The 24964-nt window shown below is 31.7% G+C and overlaps 1 protein-coding gene and 1 long non-coding RNA gene across 2 annotated transcripts in view; one reads left to right on the forward strand and one right to left on the reverse strand.

Moving 5' to 3' along the window:
• The window catches only part of LOC143258888 (uncharacterized), a 186985-nt gene that overhangs the window by 79712 nt on the left and 82309 nt on the right, over positions 1 to 24964 (reverse strand). The window lies entirely within an intron of this gene.
• LOC117219482 (cholecystokinin receptor type A) overlaps positions 1 to 24964 on the forward strand; it is a 108937-nt gene that overhangs the window by 17896 nt on the left and 66077 nt on the right. The window lies entirely within an intron of this gene.

The following is a 24964-nucleotide window of genomic DNA, read 5'->3' on the forward strand; positions in this document are numbered from 1 at the left end:
AATCGCAACTTAGGATTCTTAGATCTGCCGGTTTCAATTCCGACCTCGAAACATTTCGTGGATAAATTATTGTATCTCGTAAATGCTTGAAGCCACAAGAAAGTTTAGTAGGAGAAATTTGCACGGCTTTAAGTTTGCTACATAGTGCATGTAAGTTATTGTTATTTATTTGTGACCTTCCCGAGTTATGAAAGTTTTTAATTACAATAATTTCTTAATTTTTTGATCATTCCAACCAGTTTCGATGTTTACAAAGACTTTTCATTCATTGTCTAGTAAACTAGCCAGTATAACATCCCAAAAAAGTTCAAATCATTTGGTCCAATTGTTTAAAAGTTATTGCGTTTTAAATGGTGTCCAAATATTAACGTTACTTGCTGTGTGTGTATGTGTGTAATTTTTCTTTAGTCATGTAATTTATTCTTTACATATTATCTCTAATAAATCAATAGAAAGATCAATCACCCTTTAGCGAAGGCAAAAAAATTGCCTGTTACTGAACTCACGACATTTGTATTGACGTTACGGCACCCTTATCAGTTTATACAGTTTCATCGATAGTGCACATACGAACGTTGTTATTCAATGTTTCTTATTCTCATTGAACTGCGCTGCTGCAACTATCCAACTCGCGTTATCAATAATAAAATTTTTCGTTTAAAAACTGAAATGGCGTTCGAGGCGAACAAAAACAACCATCTCTGGCTACACTTCGATCCTCGCGCAAACGTAACAAAAACAATTCCCAGGAAATCTCGAATCGAAAGGTCTCCGGTGTACTGAATTCTGCTCCGACGGATTACCACCTTTTCCGTTCTATGCGAAACGCTCTGAATGGAATTCACTTTTAGAATGACACGGAACTGCCGCGCAAACTCTGATGTTTATTTCTGTCCCAATTTTACAAACGTGGATTTCGAGAAAGTGTTCAGTTATTATACGCAAGTAATACATAATCGAGAATACAGAACGGATTAAACGGGAAAATATTGCGTTTAGGGCAGGCAGCCCTGATGACCTCGGTCAAAAAATATTGTCAAGGTTAAATTGTCAAGATCATCATCCTGAACAACATTTTCCTGTAGACGTAGACATTTTGCAGGAAACGTGATCCATACCAGTGTGAAATTCCATTGCAATTTTACTTATCGAAATAAATTACAACACAATATTACCTCCCATTGTCAGATAGTGTTTCCTTATAATGTTGCAAGAAGAGACTACATTTGGAAATGTTAACGAGTTTGTATCTTCAGTTTCAGGAAAGAGCGTTGAAGAAATAATGCAGTGTTTAACGAGGCGCATCATGCACCACAATTTTTCCCTTCTTCGAAAAAAAGCCACTTACCTAATGTGCGAAAACATAGCGAAGGTTTTAAAGTTTTCATAAGCGGAAAATTTCAGGTTTTAAGACTGGTTAGCGTAGCCGGTCACCATATATTTGCAACACGTTCTACAATTTGAAAGCATTTGATGTAATTCATTCCTTTCAGTAGGTGCACGAATCAAAAGTAGGTCGTCAAAACGATTTAGCTGAGACCTTTAAGAGATTCTGGCGCTGTTGTGACGTTAAATCCTCTTTGGAAGTTTATTCACCTGAAAACTAATTGGAATAACAGAAATGCATTTTCGGTCTTCTTCGAATGCACACGTCTTCGTACATCTCCGTAAAGAGTGGATTATCTGCTATATTCTTTTTAAAATTGCTATGTAATTGCTATTCACGCGTGTTGACCAGAATGGGTAACACTTCGAGCATTTCCTACAATGAACATAAGTTAATCAATATCTCGGTATTTTGGACCCATATTGTCTTTCAGTTTTTTACTTAGTTTTACATACTCTTTCCATTAATTTTATTCATTGCGTTTAAAAAGTTTAAGTTCTTAATATCTTGATAAAAGAAAGTAATATATAATATTATAATTACATTTACATTATAAAGAAAAAAATGTCTTGCAATCCGAAAATCGGAGGTTCTTGAGATCATTTGAAATAACTTTTTCTTTAGTGAAAATGCAATCCGTGGCTTTGTTTATGAGTTATTAACGAAAAACACTGACGAGGCGAGCTCGACTGGCGCAAGGCGGTCCACGAAGAAGCCCACTTCCGCTGATTGGCTCAGCCCTCTTGTGCCAGCTGATCTCGCCTCTCATTGGTCACTGTTTATCGTTAATAACTCGTAAACGAAGCCGCTTATTGCATTTTCGCTAAGGAAAAAGTTGCTTCAAATGACCTCAGGAACATCCCATTTCCGGATTGCGAAACATTTTTGGGACATCCTGTATAGTATATTAGACTATAGTATATTAGCGGCGTATGCTCCATTCTATATCTAACAACTTCTGCTTGAGACATTTTTCTACAGAAGAAACAATTTTTGAATAATTTAGGTGGCAGATCTTGGTGGATCACCCTGTATATTTGGACAATAATAAAATAAAGATTTTAGTATGCGAACATAGCATAAAGAGAATTCTATTCGAACTTAAATTGTTCACCCGCAAGTTATTTCGTAGTTATATCGACGTGAATAGCGTGCCGGAAATTTTTCATGGCATTCATGAACAGATATGAACAATGCCACGGAATACGAAAACGTATAATTACGAAACTTTATTATCTCTGCAATCGATACCGTAGATGTTAAGCAGTCATAACACGCGCGGATTCTGCTACATGCGTCCAGATTTCTGCAAACCGCGTAATTCAATTTCCTTTCAAGTGTTCAACTGTATTTACTGCGTAACAGTTTCAATCGCAGTGGCTATTCGGAATCCCGTTCGGTTCACTGAGAGAAGTCGCTGGGAACCTGTAAACAATCTTCTTAACGTATTCCCACGGGAAGGAATCAAGCTGGTCTGGTTGATTTCTACGGGCTTTGAGAGAATGCTTCACGGATTCGATCAACATCTTCCTGCGGAGTGCTCCCTGTCCTTATTGTTCCTTTTTATTATCAGCGCAAGACACTGCAGTTCACGACAAGTTAATTTAACGAGACCACACCAGCGTCTTCATTGTTTCAGACAGAATTATTCGCCAAGATTCCGAATTTCATTTCTATGTTGATCTACCGGCTGAATCGCGTGAAGTACCTACTGAAATTTTGTGCAACAATTTTCTTCGTTATTCTAGAGTGTGTAATCAGTTCGTTTGTGTTTCTCGAGAACCAGTCATTTTATTTTAAATTTATGTGATTTGCATCTGTGGACCTTCGGATAAAATAAGAATTGTCTAGACCTGTTGAAAAAAAACAAGAATCAAAGGAACATTTCTTTCTTGATATAATCGTTCTTATATCTAAGATAATGAATAATGCCAAGTCACAATTCTTGCAGTGCTTATCATTGTCATTGTACTTGTCCTAGAATTATAGATGTCGACTTAAATTATCGTATTGAGAACTAATTGCAAAATGATAGTTAAAGGAAATCTATGATTAAGTGAAGTTCATTCACTGCCTCTCATGGTTACATAACAATAATGTTGCTGCTACGGCTTTGCAATAAGTTTTTCGTGTTGATTTAGTAAAAACACTTTAAATTACGCAATTCGATGGACGAATTAATTTGGTTTTAATATTATTCCACTGCGAAGAAGAACAAAAAATGCTTGAAATAAATTGTAATTCCGATTTAATTATAATGATCTAATATATATAGAAGCTATCCGCCCGGAAAAAAAGGATAAGGCGCCCATCAATTTGAAATCGTTGAAAGAAGCTCCATTTATCTTCGTAATAGTCGGTCTTATCCCATTTAATTAGAGAAGAATTAGTTTTGGAACTAAATTTTGCAAGGATCTACGAAATACAATATATTTAAAATAGTATTCACTATGGTTACTCTGTGAATTCTTAGTTCATTAAACTAATTCTTACGATTTTGAGAGACGTCTATGGGTTTTTGGCTTGGCTGTGACGATGTTGGCTCACATCACTGAACACTATTTAAAATCACAGCTTCATAATGACAAGATTATGTTTAAAATTCAAATAATTCGAATTACAGCCATAACCTGACGTGGCTACACCGTATTTTCATTTATTCTCTCTCTCTCTCTCTCTCTCTCTCAAACATTGGAAAAGGTTCAAAAAGGTATGCGCCATCATTTTTCGTCAAGGAATTCGACAACTGCTGGAAAGATGGACCAAAGTCATCAAAAATAATGGAGACTATTACGAAGAATAACAGGTGCATGATTACTACGCTGCAGATATTTATGCAAAATAAAAATCGTCTAAGTTAATTGCAAGAAATGTCAGCCAGATGAAAAAGTCTTTCCTCTCTTAACAATTGTATTCGTTGAAAATAATGTAACAATATGAGTTCTTATAATGTTTTCATAACTTCGTATTTGATCTAATTATTTTTATCATAAATGCATAAAATAATAAATAATAAATTTGTTTTAAAAAGGCACCGATTTGATTTATGCACCTAGTATATACGGTTTGTTACAATTTAAAAGTCTCCACGTGCCACAAATGCATAAAGATCCGCAGTCTCCCTAGAATAAATAATCGTGAAAGAAATACTGAGCAAAAGGGAAACTATAACTCATTTTCAGCGTCGTTATGAAACAAAGCTGGAAAATGCAGATGCAAGAAATAACAGGATCGTTGCATATGAAACTTGTTACTATTGATTTCATTATTTATACGAGATTATGAGCTTATTCTCTCGCAGCATCGTGCATACGCATGTATAATTTTCATAATGAGCGCTTTACGGAAATCAACCACATTTTATGTAATTTCAATTTCCATTGTACTGTGAAAGCAATCTGTAATAGTTTTCTATTTATGCATCCTCGTTGCTACTAGAATTGTTACCAACTGTGTAACAAATTGTATTTAAACAAAATCATTTTCTAAGACAATTCGATGGCGTGGAACAGGCGAAAGTAAGTAACTAACGATAGTTATCGTGCAAGGATTTTCCATTTTTCATGTATCAATGATTCTGCTAAAGTATTGTTTCAAATGAACAGAATAAAAAACATGCTAACGATAAAATTCTCTGCTGTGGGTAATAGAACCTAAATGCTATAGTCTCTATGTGATAGAGCCAATTCCATTTCAAGGTTGACGCAATCTTTGTTGTACAGGGGTGAATCCATCTATACAAAAATCGCTATAGCTATATGGCAGTCCCTTTTCACGATTCAACTTTGCCTCGATAGAGTTACCCGAGTGCAATAAAGAATTTAGGTAATTCTTCTAGCAGATGAAACTTGCTATTTCAATGAAAGATTTGGAACGCTGATGAAGGTAAATCAACCGAGTAACTCGATTTAACCCACCCCGGTCATAGGATCAGGTAAAATAAGTGGGGCTATTTAAATATCTTCCGTTACATTGGTTTCGTGAAAATGAAACCTCCTAAAGTTGATCATTAATACAGACGTATATTTTTACGATTATGTATATCTGTATTGTTAACATCAATAATAAATTGATTAACAAAAGAATGCTTGTTTCTAAACACTTGCTTCTATCAGATCTTGTTAAATGCAATAACTGACAAACTAATGTTATTAGCCTTATTAAATGTTTTACTAGATTAAATATTATTAATAGACGAATGAAGTTTTAACCAAATTAAATAGTATTTACAGTTGATTCGTCAAAGATACAATTCACATCTATTCATACAATTTAACACAATTATAAATAATATTTTTCATTCTATCGAGCTCGGAACAATTTTTTCATTGTAAGATTGATTCATTAGTTTTTCTGTAATTTTAGTTACATCTTTTTAACGAATTGGTTCTTCAGAAAAAAGTATTTAGCACATTGAGTATATTTTTGACTACTTTTCAAAATTCATTTTTATCGCACGGTATTCGAACGAACTGAATTTTAAAATTAATTTCAATTTTCTAGTTTCAGTTTCAGAAAGCACATTACTTAGATTTTGTTGGAACTTTTGAGATTAATTTTCGGCTTTAGACCTGTGTTTTCGACACTTCACGTATTAATGTGAGGTTATTTTTTATTAATAGTTGTTATCACTGAATAATCTAATGACATATGAGAAGTGAGAGCTAATTTGAAATTTATATGCGTCAAAATATTATGTGGAAATATTGTGTGCGTAAATTTGAGATATTGTTTAATTAATAGTATAAGTCGCAATTTAATCAAATATTATATCAGTATTTAAGAATTTATTTCGTATTCTCATATGTTTCTATTAAGAATGCTCTTGGGATTTCATACTATGAGAACATATAAGGAAAAAAATAGCTTTGAACTTATCGCGTCCATATACATACAATATCCAATATTTTGTATTTGCATACATTTCCTTTCCTCGTTTGTTGATTAACAGAAATCCAGCGATGCGCTGCTTAGCGCAAAAACGAAAAATCCATGAATCTGAACGCGTGAAACAACGCGGAAAAGGTCACTCAAGCCTGTACATAGAAAAACCAATGTTCCCAATAATGACTTTCTCGAGTAAGAAATGTCTTGCGAACAACGTGAAGGCAGTTAGCTCACAGAAACCACGGAAAACTGAGGTGCCAACAGTACCAACTGACCTGTCCTTGCGGTAAGAAATGTGGTCGGATCATTTGTACGTTATTAGTCGTTATTATACAATCTATTTCCGTTTCGTTTTCACAATAGTCAACCGCCAGTGGTTACGCGCAGAATTTATGGCATCGCAATGGATTAATTCGGGACCCGCACAATTAATCAATTGCAACGTCGTTTTAAATTCAAATCTTTTACCAGTCAGAGTGGGCTTTGGGACTGCCAGTCCGTAAAATGAAAAGGACTCGAGTGTAACGGTACAATGCATATAAACAAATAAAGTGGGAAAGTTAATCGCTGAATGAAAAAGGAAATGAAACATTTTATGATAGCGAATATGAATGACGAATTAACTCCGGCAGAACAACGAGCAATTACAAAGAACAATTACAAAGAACAATTACGAAGAACAATTGCCACTGCGAATCTGTTCGCGATTTTCTATTAGGCGCATTGGATATAATTGTGTAACAATCAGTTTATGATGGCATGTGCAACACATTTCATCTTTATTTAACTTTATAAATCGTTTTCAATGAACACTTTCCAGTTTTAATAATCTTTGAGCTCTGCTTTTCAACGTTCTATTATTCTCGAACAACAGAAATTATGGAATTTTGAGAGATATGTTGAACTCATTGTCAGATATTCTATTGTTAGCATAAATGAATTTTTCATGGTAACGTTCACTTTATTATACAATGCCTCTAATTATATCTTAAATCTCAGTTGTCGGATTTCTACGAATCCTGCCAAGAGCAATTCTTCGAATTAAAGTGTACATCAGCAAATAAAGAATTTGAAATAAGGACATATTAAAGAATCTGCAAGTTGTAAGGAATAAAATAGTAGAAAATGAAACGACTATAACTCAACAGATGTCAAACACTGTCTGAAAGAACAATCGAAACTTGAATGAAAAGATAACACGCTATACTGACACCTTGCCTTCTATTTTCATTCGCTCAGATGAAATATGATTTAAAAGTTTGAGAGGGTCTTATTTGATAATATCTGATAATATCTGATAATATCTGATAATATCTGACTTAAAAGTTTGACGAAATTAACGTCGGCCCCATTATGATCATCCAGCAGAGAACGTAAAAGGGTCAATCACATTAACACCTCTACAGGGTGTCCCAAATAAGTCTCGCAATTCGGAAATGGAAGGTTCCTGGAATCATTTGAAGTAACTTTTTCCTTAGGGAAAATGAAATTCGCGGCTTTGTTTAGGAAAAACAATGTCTTTAACGAAAAACAGTGACCAATGAGAGGCGAGAGCAGCTGGCGCGAGGCGGGCGTGCCAATGAGCGGAACTGGGCTTCGTGCGCTCGTTGTCTGGGCCGCTTCGCGCCAGCTGAGTTCGCCTCTCATTGGTCATTGTTTTTTTTGTTAATAACTCGTAAACAAAGCTGTGGATTGCATTTTTGCTAAGGAGAAAGTTGCTTCGAATCACCTCAGGAATCCCCCATTTCCATATTACGAGACATTTTTGGGACATCCTGTATATTATGAGGAGTCAGATACCTAACATTTAAAGGTGAAATGTTTACGTTGCGTTTTATGCTATGAAGAAATGTTTTCTTTTTTTTTCTGAGGGGTAATTATTAAAATGATGAATACTTTCTTCTAAACTTTCACTACGACGTTATAGCTAATAAAAGGACAATGTACTATACGTTGTTATTTAAATGACCTTTCGAGATGTTACCGAGGGAATGGAATGCTTACTTATTTTATATTAAAAGCATTCAAAATAACTGATTTGTCTCATCTTACAAAAGTTGTAAGATTGCATTTATTTAGATTTTCTGCAATTTTTATTAGGACATATTCATACAATATTCGAATAATTCGGAGAATTTTCAACATTTCTGAAATAGAAAATTGGAAACTGTCATTTGATCGACGCTAATATGTGTTAAATGTACCAAAGTAGAGTATCTAAGAAGGTCTTGAAAGTGGCGAATATTAGTATTAAACTATCTTTGTAATATGCTGCATGATGGAGATTGAAATTGTTTAATATCTCAGTGACCATTTTCTTACATATTTCAATAATACAATAACCTATTTTGAAGGTCATTTAATGACAACATTTTATATACATGGTTTGGTTGCAACAAACAAGAATTAAATAAAAATTTAGCTTCGTTCTTAACATTTTCAATAAGTTAAAAATTTTGTCATAAATACATCAATTTTACAATCTAGTAATCCAATATGTCTTATTTAAAAACACGTAGATGACATTGAAATTTCGGAAATTATTATCTAGGAAAAAATCTTCTTAATAATTACTTTTCTCAAGCACAATCTGGCGATGAGTCTTTTAGAAATCAAGATTATTTAACAAATAAACTTATTCGTTGAGAACGTATATACGTGACCGCTCTTTTAAATAGCAAGTTTTGTTTTATAGAAGCCCCTTCGAACTCTATTTTTCCATGTCATGAATACTTTCGGTCGGTTTGCTGCGTGAACTACCAAACAATTTTGCTTGAAATTTATGTCATTAATCTTTGAGAAGAAACGGCCAAGTGTGCAACGGGCACTGCTCTGCTTTCTAAAGTGTCCATCATTGTAATACAATGCTATGAACAAGTTTACAGCGAGAATTATGGCAATTTGTCCGTTCACTTGTCTTACCTAGAGCACGATGCGGTCAGAGAAGATTCTTGTAGGAGTTGAAGGAATGGAACAGTTACAGAATTGGTTTAATTTATCATTAAAGACCTGCAAACGTTACTAATTTGCTTTATTAGCGGCCATCAACCATATGTTTATAACATACATTTATTACCAAATTATTCGTGAATCATATTTTGAGATTAGATTAAGCAGTATGAAAATGGATCTTATGAAAGACTGGAGCAATTAATAAAATTGGAAAGAAATGATTAGTGTCGTAACTTGAAATATCTTCCAAAAACGCCTGAAATATTCACTAGACTATGGCGGTGTAATAAATCAATCAAGCTTTCCATTTTACATGAAAACGTTGACATATTGATTAAAAGTTTATCATTGTAGCTCTTGCTCATAATAGTATTATAAAGGATCTTTGTGCATCTACTTTGTAAATTATCTAACGAATAATTTTGTGTAAAATTCATCAGAATAAAATACAACAAATATACCATCAAAATAAAATACAATTGTCTCACTAATGTCAAAAAACATAATTGTGAGTGAACATTATTTAGCAACACTTGTAATGAGATTCAAATGTCTATTTCTATTCATGGTACAAAACATAATCAGGTAAAGTGTGCTTGAAGGAAACTAAAGCACAACTAAAGCACTTGTTCTAAAAACTTCAATTTACCCATTTTTAAGCGTTCCTTTAAAAATGATCCCCGTCTTATTATTTTAAGCCTTATCTGACTCATTTTCTTAGCTTAATTGAATGTTTACATTTACAGCGTCGTGCAGAATATACTACTTTTCCAAAAAGTCTGTTAAATTAACGAAACATGCGAATGAGAGGATTCAGAATACATGTACGTGTATAGCTATTTGCTTTTTGATCATCTGTGATATTTAAAAAGTATTGCCAATTTAAAATCTCTGTGATCTGTGGCAAACTGCCAATACCAATGTGCACAGGTCTGCTTAATAGGAGCGCCGATGGCGTCCTATGCAAAACGTTGGTGCTTTTTAGGCATCTTTTCGATTTTCACGGAATAATATTGCGTTTTCAGAAACTATTTAAAACGAATCTAATCAATACATGAATGGCTCAAAAGCCAATCAGTGCAAATCTTAAAATTGAAATAAATAAAAATTTTGCAAATAACCTGTAAAAAAAATAACAATGCGCTAATAATGTAAAGAATAATTGCTTTGGATATGGAATGTACATTAAACTGGTAATGTGTTACCTATATTCTGTGTGGAAGGTAGAACATTAAAAATAAGATAAGCAGATTTAGTTAGAACCAACAAAAGTTATTAAACTATTTCTGAATATATAAGTATCCTTATTAAACAACAAAAAGAAAATAAATTTAGGTAAACCGACTGTAAAAGTACTGTTAAATCTAAAGGTAAACTGTAGCGATATTACAAAAAGCCATAATAATTTATAGCTTTTAAATTTTAACTACAATGCTCAAGAAAATGAAAGAGAAATATGGTGAAACTGCTGGCATTCTCTGTGCACCAGCACCATATTGTTCATCTGACATCGCACACTCCTGCTTTGAAGAAATATGAATCCGTGATATGACTTTGTTTCCGAACCAATTTGATCCAGGATAGAAGCGCAGTCGTTAGTATCTCGTCGTCATTCGACGTCGACGAGCAACGGATAATAATCGTACCGCACGCAATGCAAATTGGTGGATATCAGCGGGACGATTGTAAAGTGTTTGTGTGTGATGATACATGCGGACACGCGAGGAGGCTATGCGGTGATACTGATACTAACTGTGAATTCATGAATTGGATAGTCGCTGTGTACGTATTTGTGAACGTGGTTGACTTTTGAAGTCAAACATATGTGTTCCAAGCACATAGAACGGATATTAACCCAGCGAAGGCAGCTTATTCGGACATCTAAATATCACTGTCTGATTGTTCCGGCTTCTGCCACACCAATGCATATGAAACTCCCAGAGATAATCAGAACAGTCTATTTATCGAATGCTAGAATTGGCGCAGGATAATTAAGTATATTTAATGTAATATAATGGAAAAGATCAATATTACATATTAAATCAATATACATATTATCAATATTACATTATTTCATACAATTAACAATAACGAAAACGACGTATGGTATGAGCAACAATTTACAAACAACGATTCGATACATCAATTACATAATAGCATACATTGATTATTCGATTACATGATACCATAGCCCACCTAATGTCAAAATCAAACCGTGAATCAAGTAACGTATGTTACATTTTTGTATAAAATAGTAAATTAAGAAAATACAAAATTAAGTTATTAAATAATAAATTATAAGACCCTAACAAAACTTGATTCACTTAATCGTAAAAAGATAATAATGTAATTTAATAGTGGCTGTTAATGGCTCCAAAGCTGATGTGAAAGTAAATAAATAATTTAGAAAAAAAAATATTATAATAATATATATATAATATAAGTAATAATAAAAATTAATTTTAGCTACTCGACGACAACAAAAACAATTTCGAGTCGAATTACGTCTCGAATTAAGTCTCTGAACTATTGTGATAAATTGTTTTCGAGTTCGGAAGGTCAACACACCAAGTTGTGCTAAGCTCAACACGTTCCCACCGTAAAGGGTTAAGCCAGGAATAAACTAATTTGAGGTCCACGTTGTCTTTCACGTATGTGACTAAAATTAACACTTCAAAAGTAAACACCTTTAAAAAAATAGTGGTTCCGGTGGGAAATCCAATAATACCAACAGTCACTATTTTCCAAAAACAATTGAAACGACTTCAATTAAGTCTTGATTGTTTTCACTCGAAAATTTCAAACGTCCACCATCATTGTCTATTTTACTAACGCCGTTGTTGATATAAGTATTATCGATATTTTTGCTGTACTTTTCAATATTTTCTTGCACTATGTTTCTCATGTAATTGCTATTGCTACGGATTATTCTGTAAAGTCTAAAAGATATGAGAATTATTTAACACAATCAATTGATAAATTATTCATCAAGATTACTTATCAAGTGTCTTAGAAAATATCTCAACCAAAATGAAACAAATGACAAAGTAAATTATTTAATTACTGTTTAGTGATTATGACATTTTTCGGACGTCATTGTGTTTCTTAATGTTTTCTTATAAGTACATCCAAGTTACTAGAAGACTTACTAATATTGTAGACTTGAAATCGTAAAGCGTGACTTGGTGATAATAAAGGTTAATAAATAAAATAAGACATTGCTTATTGTATAATTGATAAAAATTACATCAGTTCTATCAGATCTTCCTATATCAAGTTGAACAAGTCTGTAGATACCACATTTATCAGTAAATATTGTACATGTATAATGAAAGATGTCGAAATAATTCAAACAGTACAACTTAGGACAACAATACACGTTTGTCGATTAGGTCAAACAAGTGTAAGCAGGCTCAAACAAGTGCAAGAAAACTAAACGGAGTGCATACAAGCTCAGGAAAATGCAAACAACTTCAAACAAGTGCCAACAAGCTCAAAGTTTTTTAAGCAAGATCAAACAAGTGCCAACAAGCATAAAATTTGTTAAGCAAGCTTAAATAAGTGCCAACAAGCTTAAACAAGTGTAAACAAGTTCAAATAAGCTCATGCAAATTCAGACAAGTGCAGGCACGGTTCTTGGATTATATTCCATAGCATGTATCGCTATGGAATTTCTAGACCCGCGAATTTTGTCAGTTCCTTCGAGTCACAGTTAATTTTATGAAACAGAGGAAGAAAATATGAAGAAATAAATGAGACATGGTTTTAAAAAATATCCGCTCCGTTGCAACAGCTGCCGGCCTTGATTCTCTGCCAAAGCGACAGTAACAGAGAACACAGAAACTGAAAAAGCAGATCGAAAAAATGAACCTCTTGATTTACTGCAATTCAAGATGACACATGCGGATAAAGAGAGAATTTTCTTCGTCTGCGAGCCTTATAGGATATTATCCAGAAGAAGAACGTACTTGTTACAAGAGTATGCTACTAGAATATGAAGATACGGAGGGACTGAAAGACGAACGTTCGACAAATCGCAGTAAAGGTGCGGGTAATTATTAAAGGAAGAATGAAATTTTCGTTTGGCTCCTGGTTGTTGCAATTGATGCAGCAATTTTTTATTTCACATAAAGTAACGCAATATGTCCATCATGAACTTTTTTTATTCATTGAACATTGCATTCACTAACGTTCAGAATTGATTTTAATTGAAAAAATGCCTAAATGCCTTTGTATGGAATAATAGCTTAAACCTGTGCGTGAAAATTTGGACAGTCATTGCAAGTGAGTTTTCGCAGCCTCTATATCATTAGAATTGTGGCTTATATTGTTATCCATTCGATGTTGGAGCCTATGTGTGCTGATGTTACGGAAACCACGAACGTCACGATAGAGCGTGAAATGAATAATTATTATGCCGACTAATAAGAAAATTATCATTCATGACACCGTACGAATCACAGGATCGTACTAGTTGTGATCAAAGAATAAGAAATTAATGTTGTTAACCCAATAAGGTTGTGTTACATTTTCTCTGTATTTCGCAAACTCTGATCTACATACAATTACTGACATAATTTGCTCCTTCCCTAACGAAGAAGATGAGACTTTTTTTGAAGAAACGGTGCATATTTTGTACGCTTAATCAAGCTGAAAAGTCCATCGCCAACAGACTGTAACTGACATGATGAAAAATAGAACCTCATCCACGTCTCCGTCAGATCACTATGAGAATTTATTATATGATATATATATACAATAAAATTTAATTAAAATTTCCAAAATTTAACACTAAATTTAATCCAAATTTATTTATGTTCGTTATGTGCACCCGTAGAAATTAATCTGATAATTATACTTAGATGGATCGCTCGAATTATTTATTACATCTCAGTTCGCATATTACTATTATATTTTCCTTTAACGCAAATATAAATATTTTTATGCAACTACCCAGTTTTTGTCAAATAATTAAAATTTTCACATGTTCTATTAAGACATAGAAAAACTAACGCGTTTAGAAGTTCATTAAAAATATGTTGAAAAAAAATTATAAATTATCCTGAATATACTTAGATATATTTTTGTCAAAACAGTCTGCGGTTTGAGTGTCAATAAACGATGAAGTAGATTAAATAAATTAAGTCTATGGAACAAAAGACACTGAACTAATTCCTGGATCTAACAGTTGCCGAGAAATTGGAATTGATTATTGAAATCGATATGTTAGGACTAGTTGTGTTCACCGAATTGACGTTTGTCATTACGTGTATTAAGCTGCGCTTGATAGTATATTTACTAATGAAATTTTAAAGACGCTACAAATCCTGTTTATTACCATTAATATAGCCATCTGTCACTAAATTGTGTCAACAGTAACGGATAAGTTACACTAAATTAATTGGTCAATTATTCCAATGATGTTAGACATCCAACAGTAACCATGTGACTATCATCAATCTGATAAACATGCTTGTTTCATGCTTGCCAATCGCGGTAACGTAAATGGACGAAATTGAATTTAATAATTCTTCAATAATTATTAATTACACGTATCGACATAATTTTGTATTGAAAATTTGATACCTCTTTGAACCGTGAAATGTGCGATTGAATACTTAAGATTAGTCTGCGATTGAACACTTAAGATTAAAAAGTTAGACGAAAATCCTTTTCAGCATACAATGAATAATTAATTATCGTGTACTAAGTATCTGAAAGATATTTTACACGAATTTTCAAAATGCATGATGCATAATCTGAAAATTCCGGTGTTCTTAAATAAAGTAATTATTATAATTATTACAATTAACATCAACCTGTATAAGCAAGCAAATTGTAATATTAATCAGACGAAACGAAACTTTGCTTTTTGTCTTTATATTCTCACCTTTTCATTAACAATACTTATTCGGAGATTTTCAGTTTAAAGATCATATATATTTTTATTAGTTGATGCAGCTCGACATTCTTTAGAGGAAAGTAGCATGTCGGAAAAGTATTAATTTAGAGATATTTCAACTCTAACATTTTATATTAATTCATTATATTAATTAAATAATAATTATAACCTCTTTAAACTGAACAATTTCAGTTAATGAAGTTGTTTCGTGTCAAATTTGAATTGCATCATTCTTATCTCACTCGATTTTTTCACGGACAGGCAATGCTTCCATATTTTTGCTTCGTCATTATTGGCGTTTTCTTTTTGCAATTAGTGCGAGTGTGTCGTGCTTCCTGTGACCTTTTCATATCTACAGATCTACTCTGCATGACGAAGTTACACCTGCCAAGCTACAGTTATGGACTGATCAGTTGATAGGAAAATTGACATATCAGAAAGAACTCTAATAGGTTTCAACATCTATTTATAACTGCAACTGGAGATGGTAATTTTATGTTTAGTCAGACGTTTCTTTTATCCGCAGAGCAGAAAGATTCGAATCATCGATGATTGTTTCTCGTGTATGCTTTTACAATCGTGACGGTAATTACAAAAATTGACTATGTTATAAATAAGAATCGGAGTTTTCCATTTATATCGCGTTCCATGAATGTTTGCAGGAATAATTGCCTGTGTGAAATCATAGAAAATTGAGACTCTAAGCTAAATTTTTGTTTGCGTTTAACTTAATTTAAATCATATTAATTTGTTTTCATGAAAAAATAATTTGATTCCAACTGTTTTCTAAATGTGTAACTCTAAGACACTTTGAATATAAAGCACATCTTGCTTATACCTTTTAATACATATAATCAACATTTTTCTTTAAATATATGTATATTTTTCAAGACTACTCTTAATTTTTCATATTCTCAAGAAATAAATAATATCGAAAAATAGGTTCCCTAGCCATAAACACTATACAGATATACAGAGTACTATGAATGCAATGATCGTCTTCAAAACGTTTGAAATGTATGTATGTGAAGGAGTATATTGTTCATTCCAAGTATGCTAATATTCGAGCGCATTAAGCTACCAAGGAAAGCAGAACAGTTAAGTAATTAGACAGATGGATTGCTGAAAAAGCTGCATCATTTGCAGAAGGTTTGCTCCATGGTTCACAGTTGCGGACTAAGGATAGGCAGCAAAACATTGCACTCATTTAGCGGAAGGCCAGGGTAAAAGTCCTTAACTGTTTTTTTCAAAAACCTTTCCTCATTTTACTTAATTATATTAAATACTTATAATGAATTAAATTCAATACTTGTATACGGGCTTCTAATAAAATTCTACATCCGCTAAAAAGGTCTTTCAAAAATCCAGATCCATTAATTATGAATTTAAAAAGTAAATATTTTCCCTTAGAAAAGATATAGCTTCCGCTTAGATGCTATCATTTCATAGTTTCCGAAATTTTAAATAACAAAATAACAAGCAATAAAAAATTACTAATATTACTAATTCGTTACGAAAAAATATTTGATTAAAGTCGAACGTGTCACGAAAATTGTTTCGTAATATCTAATGTTGTAAAAGAGATTTAAAAATTGCTATCTAACCAAAATAAGTAGCAAATCATAAAATACAATATACTTTATAGACTTAAAACATTTGCGTAGAATACTACCAATATTTTCAACGAAATTGAAATTGATTGAATTAATTTCAACCCAAATCAATTGGATCAATTTCGACCAAAATCAGTTGAATCGATTTCAACCAAAATCGATTAAATCAATTTGTCCGAAATTGTTAAACTGTTGCATACACTAACCGATTAAACTAAATCATGTATTGCTTTGTTATCCGCATAATCTTTGAAATGGAACTATATCATATTATGGAATGAGTCTACATCTTCGAAGTAATCGAACTGTCACAATTAAACAAACTTCACCTTAGGCATTAGTCCTTTGCGTGACAGTTCCGGCATTTCACGCTTCCAACGTATTGCTTCAGTTCAAGGAGACTAAATCATTAGTACCTTGAGAATGGGGACCCTCCCTTAATTTCCCTCTTGATTCTCGTATCATTTTAACGTACAGTCGTACCTCTGATGAGAGAAAAAGAGAGAAAGTGTATAAAGTATAATTCGCCAGCGTTTTCTTAATATGGCACATAAAAACTAATTTTAGATTGCAGTGTCAGAAGAAAGTTAAACGGAATTATTACATTCGCTTATAAACGCAACTCATTTGTGTTAGATTTATTCTTCCTAGGTAACTTATATACATTGCACGAAATTTAGACATTAGTTGTATGCTACGATAAACTGCGAAAGTAGGAATAATGTGTTTTAGCGTAATGGGCGCTAACCACGAACTGAGCGTGCCTAACAAAGCGCGGATCTGGGCACCCACGTCGTCGCCCATGGGAGAACAGGGAATGCGTTTAGCTCCCAGCGCGGTAGATTTGATTGTGGAATATATTGATCCAAATCTAACGATTTATTTCGCACATATAATTGTGAGTAACGAAACTGGTTGCTCGAATGCAGAGATCGAAAGTGGTATCTGAATTTTTAATGTGAGTTCGAAAGGATTAATAAATCTTTGCCAAATAGAATAATGGTTGCGATTAAATGTAAAGGAGGAGCCACAAAATTATAATATTAAGCATTAAATATCATTCGTAGATTTATTATCCTGCATCATTTTTAGTTAAATCTGCTATCATTTTGTCACACTACATCCTCACAGAGAATTTGTCTTCGAATAAAATTATTTAAACTGGCGAAAGTCAAATTTACTTTATTTCTGTATGTTTATAGTGGAATTTTGCAAGTTTGTATAAAAACAAAATCTTGGTTGCAATGTTCGATAAATAAAAATTGCGTTAATTTTTAGGTATGCTATCTTTTTGTCACGGAGTGTATGCATCGAAACAATATGTTATGTAGAGAGCATTCATTAGCGTATCGTGTTGAAATTGTTTTATAATGCAGCTATGTAGAAACATTCATTTACTATATCTATAATAATTGAATAATTTGTTATCTAAAGACAATTTCTCTTAATAATAAATATTACATTGATGTATAATTATTGCTGTGCTCGGTGATAAATTATTATTAGATTTATTTTAAAAATACGTTGGTCGGTTCGTTGCATGTTAAGATAAATGACCCATTATTGACCCTGTAATAACGTCAGATTTTAAAACGAGTATAATATAATATATTACTGAAGTGATCGAATGCGCTTTCATTGAGCATTAATAATGACAGCGTTAATAAGAGTGTTAAATGCTTGGATCTAGATGTTTCATTTTGCAGCTATTTCGATTATGAAGGAGTTTTTCAAAAATATCAATCAAAATATTAAACGAATTTATTTATTCAATCACATATTTTAATAAAAATGATACAAAATCTGTTTAAACATAGTCTTGTAACTTTCATAAGGCAGTGGAAACTAGTTGCCTTTAATAGCTTATGACCAGTTCAATTGTTAATTGTCTTTGCAAAACCAAGAGCTCTTAACGTTTTCGTTATATTTTTTAAATCTTCGCAGATATAATAGAAATTTTGCAAGCTCATTACTAAATGTATTGCTCGATCAAACGAATTTTAGGTTATCCAATGAACCAAAAAAAATTCAAAAAGTTCATCCCATTTCAAACTAATGAACATATTTCTAAACTTTTATATGAACCGTCAAATCACAAACCGTGTGATCTTTGTTAAAATAAATAAAATGTGCAATCAGATAAGTGATTGTTTTATCATCTCAAAATGCTATGGTTCAAGCGCTTTTAACAACCAATTAATTGGAATGCGAGACCCTCTTCTATGTTTCACTCCGCTGCACTTTCGACGCCACTCAATCAATACGTATGCCGTTCGAGCAGTCAAACGGTTAATTGTATCCATTTATACGGAATAACATGTTTGGCAGCGAAAACCAAGCAAAAAGAAGATTAATCAACAATAGGAAAGCATTTAGCGAGCATGTGATTCCTTGCAATTTCATTACTTTTTTTTCATGGTCTGAATATTATTAACGTACTTTATCATTAATAAGCAAAAGCAATAATAATATAAGATTGTAATGTCAATATTGTTATAATATTAATATTATACTGTATTATTATAATATAATATATTATTATATACAATTAGGTATTATTATTTATTTACAAGGATATAATTAAATTATGATTATAATTTATATTTATATTATTATATTTATAATTAAAATATTATTAATAATATACTATATATTATAATATTAATATTATCTTTACAATATTATATTATTATTGCTTGCACTAATTAATTATAAAGTAAGTTAGTAATAAATTATTATAATAAAGGGTTGATACGCATGAGATGACAGGTTTTCACTTTAACATTTATTTAGAATTCCACTATTTCATATGCCACAGTTCAATACATTAATTTTTCATTGAAAATTTAATTCCCTAGATCAATGCTTTGATGAAATTAAACGTAAAACATTTTAACGCATACTCCACTATTTTCAAAGCACTCCATATTATAACAGAACTACTACTACTACTACTACTATATTTATTTCATAATTGAAAAACTCAGCTCTCGTTCAAGTTATACATATATTTCTTTACATAAGATTCCACTTAGGAGCGTCTTCAAAGAAATTTATAAGACATTGTTTTAAGATAAATTGAAATAAATAATTAACTTTACAATGAAAGAAAATGGACGCAGTTCGTTCACATGCAATGAAATTTAATTTTAAGTTAAATTTTCACGACCAATTAATAGTTTGCATGGAAAGTGAAAAAGAGAAACAATGAATTTATAGTTCGGTCGGTTAATTTAAATTCATTTGTTGCATACGAATTCGTTTAAGCCTTAATAGAATGTCGCATATTGTTACTAAACATGTACAGAAAATATGTTAATACACAAAAATGTGATAAAAATATTTGAATACACGAGTTTCAGAATCACCGTTTCTTTTTTGTTGAACACTTGAATAAGTCGGTCTACAGAGAAATTAGTTTTTGCCATGTTGTTGTGTTTTAACGGCTTCCGTTTATAAATGTCTTTAGGATTAAATTTCATTTGGCGTCGCTGGCCTCTGTGAAAACCTTCCGCGGGAAGCATTAACCACGTTTCGTCTCTGCCTGAATGTGAAACCGAATTTAATCTTCCAACCACTGAGGTTTCACCAATGCACTGGAATATTTAAGTGGAATCTTATAAATTCCAAGAAAGATTTTATACATAATTGTAGTAAGTTAACCAATTTAAAAAAAAATATTTTCTTCAAAAAAATATGTCAAATACAAAATTAACAGAAGAAATTAAAAAATGAATGGAAATGTTCAAATGAGAAGTATGTACTCTATTCAATACTTACGCCATGCTTGTTGTATAAAAATGTCTTGTCAGAAATCTGATTGAATTCAATAGCATACAGAATTTCACATTACTCAAATTAAGTTGTCCAAGAGTACTTTCCGTAATATGCATGCTTTGATGTTACTAGTCAACATGATTATCTATAAATATCATAATCATCCTTTTCTTAAGGTTTCTTCATTTCCCAAGCTTTCTTTTATTTATTGTGTTAATTGAATTGTGCTATTTGTTTGCGTAAGAAATATTGCGATCGAAAATGCAACAAAAACCTTTACGACAATCTAATATCATCGAATAATAGAATGAAACCGCTACGAACGTACGCAATTGTATTTGTATTAAATTGAATAATCGAACGATGTGAGAGAAATGGAAGTCGATACATTGAATTATCAAATGAAGAATAAGAACCGAATGGCGATAGAGATTGTTATTTATATGTGTAAGAAATATCGTGCGTGAGATTTTGTGTTATTGTTTTAATTTTCTATTGAGTGTTATTAATTAAATATAATCAGCAACAGAAGTTACAATAAAATATTAATTAGATATTATTATTAACAAAAGTTACAATTGAATACTAATTAAATATTAATATCAATAGACAGCACAATAGAATATTAATTAAATACTATTATCAACAACAGTTGGGATGGAATAAACAAAAATTATTAACTTGTATAATCTGTAGAAAATTTTGTATTAAACATTCACGAAATAGATACAAATTCATTGTTTTACAAAAATTAATGAATGTACCGGAACTGCATAAAGTTTCCCTTGAAATTGATCAGTGAAAGAATATTCTCTACACCCGTTCTACATATCTCGGTAATTTGCGTTCAAATGTAAATATAAGTAATCTAATACCGAGTTCCTCGTGAGTTGAAACATTTCCTAGTATAGTTTTTGTTTATCAGAATGCAACCATTTCGCAAAAGTTTTTAATTAAATTGCCTGCTGAATAGAAAGTAAAGGCTAGCTTCCTGCGCACACCGATCATTTCACTCGACAATAACGATTTTTCATTGAAGCGAGCAGAAATTGTAGTGTTCTGGGACTCGAATTACGTTCGATACTCTTTCGTGTTTCACCGTAAACTGCTCTCGAAAGATAATGTCACAAGAACACATCTATATTTTCATGAGAGGAAGACGCTTCGTCACTGCACTCTCAATTAATCACTTTTTACCGTTTGCACGCGAAGCTATGCATACGAAAGTGAGTTTATTGGCAACGTTCAATATTTTCATTTCTGATAGGTTCTTTTTTTATATATAAACAAATTTGATATTGTCAAAATTATTTTGAAACGTGTTGTAGCAAATTTTTAGTGGTGCCATTAGAGTGCAAAAGATTAATTTAATTTGAGGAGCAAATGTGGTTTTAAGCAATTTGCAGTTCATGTTAGAAACAAATACATTTTTTTATTTTTTAAAGATTTAATAGGTCAGAAATCCTAAATTGTTTCCTATATCCAAAGAAACTTTTACACTTTTATATGGTGACCTAAAAGAAGCTAACTCGAAGTATTGTACTAGAATATTCTCATAGACTGGACTGATAATGCTTGATAATGCTTGATGATGCTTGATGATGAACGGCTTTACAAGAATCTTCATAAAATTTTATTTTAATAGAGGTATGTAAAAAACTTATAAAAAAGAATAAAGTTGATCCAAATTTTTGATATAAAAAGAGACGTTTTTAATGGCACGCCGCAATTAGCAGCCGATAAAAGTAAACGAATTAATTCTTAAATTAATTATAACCAATCAAAATGACTGGTTTCTGATTTTTTCGTTCAGTTTCTCAAAATTATAAAAACATTTCTTTGTGAAATTTTTTCGATTAACTTGTTTATCGAAGCATATATTATAATAATAATTGTACAAAATTTGAGTGAATCCAATCTTGCCATTGTCATAAAAAAAATACATGTTTTGTATTCAATGTGCTGTACTCAATGACAATCTTTACTGTAACAAAAACGTCGGAAAAAATTATTTTATACTACCGCGAATCATCATGTTCATAAAATTAATAATTGTTAGTATTCTAACATTCTATATATATTTTTACCACTTTGTCGTTCCGTGGTTACACCAAAGTTTCGACTATGATACACATTCTCTTCATTTTGCACACATTTGATCAAATTGCACGTTTACCAATAACTTCATAACAAGCCCTGTAGAATATATATTATATATTATATCCTGGCCTGTGTGTGTGTGTGTGTGCATTTATCATGATAGTATCCAGAATGTCAAGATATATGATTCGCTGTATGGCGTCCTTAGTAACTGTAAGTTTTGGATGTTACCAAATAAATGTGCAGAGAAGTTTTCAGGAAATCTTACGTGTGCAACTCGAGACTATTATAGATGATGTGTTCGCTTCACAACCTTGAAATTTCCTGTAGATTTATTACTACAAGCGAACCTTATTACTTTCCTGATACTGGAGGAGGACAAATATTTAGAGTCACTTGACGTTAAATATCGCTACAAGAAATTCCAGCTTAAGGAGCGATTGATGCAATTTTTCTTGCAAAATGAGTAATTTTAAATACTCATCTTGTTATATTGAAAGTAGAGATGTGTGTGTATTTAAAGGGTACCATTAATTTTATCCTAAACAATTTTTTCGAAATTTTAGTAACTAAACATATCTGCGCTGTATAAAGCTTAACAAAATATACATATTTAATTATTGTAAGATAGAACAAAATATATTTAATCGCTGTGAAGTTTAACAAAATATGTTTAATTGCTGTACTGTTTAACAAAATATATTTAATAACTGTAAGGTTTAACAAAATATATTTAATAACTGTAAGGTTTAACGAAACATATTCATCGACAATCGGTGTACAATCTTTTTTGACATTAAAACACGTCTAATAAAATTAGAAGATAGAAATTAGAACATGTCTATTACAGTTAACAGTAGATTAAATATTACAACTATTACTTATGAAATCAAGTCATCGATTTTGATGATGTTTTTCATAGGACTACGTGTTGAGGAGTATTTGACATTTTTGATCATTTCTAATACTTTTATCCGTCACATGTACATACGAAAATTCTAGAGAATCATATAATTTTTACAAGTATTAATTTTTATGCAGTACGTAGATTTATGCACTTTTATGTACCTTTATGCAGTACCAATATAAATGGTTAAATTCTTTATCGGTATAAAATGAAATAAACTTCGCACTTCTATACTAACATTTTCGTGGGTGTTACATCATTCAAAGCATATATACGTTCATATATTTGTGAAAAGGTAACAGTTTTCGAACTATTGAACAAAACGCAATTTCCATCCCAGTTTCAGGCGCTTTTTGCATTTATTCACCACGTCCGACTGTATCGATAAAAAGAAGCTACCAGTGAAATATTATTTATGCATCATGAGCGTACAAAATTTGATCGATGCCGTTGATTGTCGCTTCGGAATGGTCTCCCGTCAGACCATCTGTCACAATGCATTTCGTCAGAATCGAAATGATTAGTGGTTACTATAATACACGAAATGAAACGTCGTGGATGCATCTTTGTTGTCTCTACACTTCTGAGTAGAAATTAATAATATAATATGTTCACATTTTAGTGTAATTGTTGTATCACTAAACTACTTAATACCTCGCGAAGTCTTGTAATTAATAAAGCAAATACACTCTGATATTTAGAAAATAATACGTGATACTGGAAATGCATATACAGAGTCACATTCCAATTATCGTTGCCGAATTATATTTTATTAATCTTATTTTTTTTATCAAAGATATGCTTATTTTTGTAATAATCTTGATTGTATTAATTATTAAACATTTTTCAAACTTTTTACAAGTTACACATAATACTTAAAATAATACTACTATCTACCTAAAATGATAATATCAAATTGGTAACGAACTAAATGTAATTTATGAACTTTTGCTCCACTGAAATTTTACCCAGTGAAGATATGAATTTAATTAAACATCGACACAGGATATGAATTTGTCAGTCACGTAGGAGGTATGTATGATCTGCCAACGTTAAATATATAGTTCGGACTGTAAAAACGAAATCACAGGAATATTTCCAGTAGGTACAATGAAATTTCAGTACATAGAACGAACGATAAGAAGAGGGAAAATGAACAGTAATCGAAAATAATTCGATAAATTCTTTCGTTCAAATTTACATTTTAACAAAAATGGCGAGAAGTTTAAAAGAATCCAGTTTTATTATTACACTGCAGATTTTATGCATTTATGGGAAAATTGGGTAATTTCAATCTAAAATAGCGTAAAAATTCAAATCAACTTAAAACATCGATGTATTATTTTTTATCTATGAAGATAATTAAAGGAAGAATGAACTTGGTTTCTATTCCTTGCAATTAATGCAGAAAATTCTAATTTTGCATAAAAATCCGCAGC

This window comes from Megalopta genalis, chromosome 2 (genome assembly GCF_051020955.1).
Source record: "Megalopta genalis isolate 19385.01 chromosome 2, iyMegGena1_principal, whole genome shotgun sequence".
Taxonomy (NCBI): domain Eukaryota; kingdom Metazoa; phylum Arthropoda; class Insecta; order Hymenoptera; family Halictidae; genus Megalopta; species Megalopta genalis.